General features: G+C 65.5%; 1 long non-coding RNA gene across 1 annotated transcript; it reads right to left on the reverse strand.

The window, feature by feature from the left end:
• Positions 1–281: 281 nt before the first annotated feature.
• Positions 282–1,557, reverse strand: LOC134526921 (uncharacterized). Its single transcript, XR_010074049.1, has 3 exons — positions 1,461–1,557; positions 765–1,259; positions 282–452 (listed from the first exon to the last, which is right to left on the reverse strand). It is a non-coding gene; the product is annotated as an uncharacterized LOC134526921 (long non-coding RNA).
• Positions 1,558–4,001: the final 2,444 nt, after the last annotated feature.

The following is a 4,001-nucleotide window of genomic DNA, read 5'->3' on the forward strand; positions in this document are numbered from 1 at the left end:
TCAGAGAGTTCACTTCATTGGAAGAGACTTACCTGAAAAGTAAAGTGACTGCAAACAACACCAGTTCTGTTGTACCTCAGACCAGCACTTCCACACATGGCTACGTAACCTCACATTCACATGAAAAAAAGAAGAAGTGGCCAAATGTATTCATGGAGCCGCCGGTCACATCTTCCCTTTAAGACCTCGGGCTCAGCCACCTTTGTCCTGCGCCCCCATCAGCCCCAGTGACATCGGGGTGCCCCAAATGACACCATCACCATCACCCATCCCCAAATGACACCATCACCCCCCAAGACACACACACAGACACCCTTCTATTCACCCCAAAAAAAGGCCCAAAACGCCCAGATCAAAACGCTGGCCCCTTCTCCTCAGGGGGGCTCCGCCACCGGCTGCAAACCTGGGCTGGGGCATCTCTCGAGCAGCACGAGACGCCTACGACGAGGCACCTGGAAAACAAAAATCCCCAATTATAGCTCAGCATCCCAAAAAAACAGCACAGAAGAGAGCAGAGGAATTCCGTCAGACGGAGGGACGGGACAGGAGCTGGGGAAACAGCTCAGCTCGAAATACAGCACAGCCTTCAAAAGCCAGCGCCATCTGAACTCTTCAAAGTCAGGATTAAGACTAATCAGTGCCATTTTGAACACGTTCTTAGCATAAGGGCGAACCCTCCGGCTGGTGCTGGGAAACACCTGGCCCTTTTCCTTTCCCTGAGAAGGTGTGCATGAAGTTTACATCCACCCAGTGAAAATACTTACCCTGTGAAAGTACTTGGCTTTCCTTCGGCGCTAATTTAACTTGCACAGCTGTGAACGGATACTACTAAACTGTCCGTCTCCAAAATACACAGCTATGATTTGACCACGGGGGGTTTTTTGTGTGCTACTCGAGGAGGAGGAGGGACATGACTCCCTTCCTCTTCTGCAGCGCTGGTCACTTGACCATCCTCCACCTAAGAGAACACAGCGGTGTCTTACAGCTCTTGCGATATGAAGCTTCCCAGATGTGCAGCCTTGCACGCACACAACCCTTCCCCATGGCCATACCGTGATTTTGGATACGCGTACGGACCCTGCGGTACATATCAGCAATCTGGTCTGCTGAGGACAACTCAGAGGGGACCCTTCCTCACCCAGAAATGCTTGGCTGTCTCTTCCCTGCCGCAGGAAGCACCTTCTGGCTCAATCACCTTGATGTTGTTCTCTGGCTGTTTCACGTTTTTCAAGCATCTTAAGCTTCACCCACAGCAGCTCCTGTTCAAAGCCAGTAAACGTCCACCAGTCCCAGGTTGCCCACACCAGGAGGGAGAACGGGGCTGAACGGAGACAGCCCAGGCAAGTCTGTGGCAAAGGCAGCCCACGACAACCCCGGGGAGGAGCGGACAACCGCGGCCTCCGGGAGAGAAAGAGAAGGGGCAGCAGTTCCCCGACCACTGGCCCCAGCGGGAGCCCCACCTGCAGCAGGAGCTCCTGGAGACGCTGCTTTCCCCACCCGGATGCTCCTGGCACCTGCATCGAGAGGCGACCAAGCGCAGCCAGGGGCGGCCGCCGCTGTCGGGAACAAGACGGGGGGAGGACATCTGCCGGCAGTGCCTCGGCTGGGGAGGAGGGCCGGGGCCCGTCTCCTCGCAAAGGAACAGGGAGCGGGGGGGCTGCAGGCCCAGGAGCAGGGGGATGCCGACCCGGGAGCAGGGGGGGTCCGGCCCGGGAACCCGGGGACACGGGGGGAGAACTGTCCCGATGGGGGGGGACGCGAGGGGGGAAGGGAGGGGGGGTCCGAGGCGGAGGACGCGGGGGGGGGGGCCGGGGCCGGGGCCGGCCTGGGAGCCCGAGGACGCGGGGGGGGGACGCGGGGCGGGGGGGAACCGTCCCAGGAGCGGGGGCCGCCTACCATCCTCCCGCCCGACGGAAACGCGGCCGGCAGACGCCGCTCCCCACGTGACCACCCGGAAGTAACGTACCGGAAAATGCTTCGCAGGCTGGCGCGGCGGCGCCACATGGGCGCCGGTGGCGCCAAGGCTGACGGCCGCCGCAAAGCCCGCAGCCCCACGGGCTGTGGGGCCACGCGAGCGGCTGCCAAAGAGCTTTCCAACGAGGCACGGCTTTCCCTCCTGGCTCTTCGGGCGTGGGAGCTGTGGCCAGAGCCACGGCCCTACCGGAAAATGCTTCGCAGGCTGGCGCTGCGGCGCCAGGTGGGCGCCGGTGGCGCCGAGGCTGACGGCCGCCGCAAAGCCCGCAGCCCCACGGGCTGTGGGGCCACGCGAGCGGCTGCCAAAGAGCTTTCCAACGAGGCACGGCTTTCCCTCCTGGCTCTTCGGGCGTGGGAGCTGTGGCCAGAGCCATGGCCCTACCGGAAAATGCTTCGCAGGCTGGCGCACGGCGCGACGTGGGTGCCGGTGGCGCCGAGGCTGACGGCCGCCGCAAAGCCCGCAGCCCCACGGGCTGTGGGGCCACGCGAGCGGCTGCCAAAGAGCTTTCCAACGAGGCACGGCTTTCCCTCCTGGCTCTTCGGGCATGGAAGCTGTGGCCAGAGCCGCGGCCCTACCGGAAAATGCTTCGCAGTCTGGCGCGGCGGCGCCACGTGGGCGCCGGTGGCGCCGAGGCTGACGGCCGCTGGAAAGCCCGCAGCCACACGGGCTGTGGGGCCACGCGAGCGGCTGCCAAAGAGCTTTCCAACGAGGCACGGCTTTCCCTCCTGGCTCTTCGGGCGTGGGAGCTGTCGCCAGAGCCGTGGCCCTACCAGAAAATGCTTCGCAGGCTGGCGCAACGGCGCCACGTGGGCGCCGGTGGCGCCGAAGCTGACGGCCGCCGCAAAGCCCTCAGCCCCACGGGCTGTGGGGCCATGCGAGCGGCTGCCCAAGAGCTTTCCAACGAGGCACGGCTTTCCCTCCTGGCTCTTCGGGCGTGGGAGCTGTGGCCAGAGCCGCGGCCCTACCGGAAAATGCTTCGCAGGCTGGCGCGGCGGCCTCACATATGCGCCGGTGGCGCCGAGGCTGACGGCCGCCGCAAAGCCCGCAGCCCCACGGGCTGTGGGGCCACGCGAGCGGCTGCCAAAGAGCTTTCCAACGAGGCACGGCTTTCCCTCCTGGCTCTTCGGGCGTGGGAGCTGTGGCCAGAGCCGCGGCCCTACCGGAAAATGCTTCGCAGGCTGGCGCGCCGGCGCCAGGTGGGCGCCGGTGGCGCCGAGGCTGACGGCCGCCGCAAAGCCCGCAGCCCCACGGGCTGTGGGGCCACGCGAGCGGCTGCCAAAGAGCTTTCCAACGAGGCACGGCTTTCCCTCCTGGCTCTTCGGGCGTGGGAGCTGTGGCCAGAGCCGCGGCCCTACCGGAAAATGCTTCGCAGGCTGGCGCGGCGGCGCCACTTGGGCGCCGGTGGCGCCGAGGCTGACAACCGCCGCAAAGCCCGCAGCCCCACGGGCTGTGGGGCCACGCGAGCGGCTGCCAAAGAGTTTTCCAGTGAGGCACGGGTTTCCCTCCTGGCTCTTCGGGCGTGGGAGCTGTCGCCAGAGCCGTGGCCCTACCAGAAAATGCTTCGCAGGCTGGCGCAACGGCGCCACGTGGGCGCCGGTGGCGCCGAAGCTGACGGCCGCCGCAAAGCCCTCAGCCCCACGGGCTGTGGGGCCATGCGAGCGGCTGCCAAAGAGCTTTCCAACGAGGCACGGCTTTCCCTCCTGGCTCTTCGGGCGTGGGAGCTGTGGCCAGAGCTGCGGCCCTACCGGAAAATGCTTCGCAGGCTGGCGCGGCGGCCTCACATATGCGCCGGTGGCGCCGAGGCTGACGGCCGCCGCAAAGCCCGCAGCCCCACGGGCTGTGGGGCCACGCGAGCGGCTGCCAAAGAGCTTTCCAACGAGGCACGGCTTTCCCTCCTGGCTCTTCGGGCGTGGGAGCTGTGGCCAGAGCCGCGGCCCTACCGGAAAATGCTTCGCAGGCTGGCGCGACGACCTCACATATGCGCCGGTGGCGCCGAGGCTGACGGCCGCCGCAAAGCCCGCAGCCC

This window comes from Chroicocephalus ridibundus, chromosome 24 (genome assembly GCF_963924245.1).
Source record: "Chroicocephalus ridibundus chromosome 24, bChrRid1.1, whole genome shotgun sequence".
NCBI classification, from domain to species: domain Eukaryota; kingdom Metazoa; phylum Chordata; class Aves; order Charadriiformes; family Laridae; genus Chroicocephalus; species Chroicocephalus ridibundus.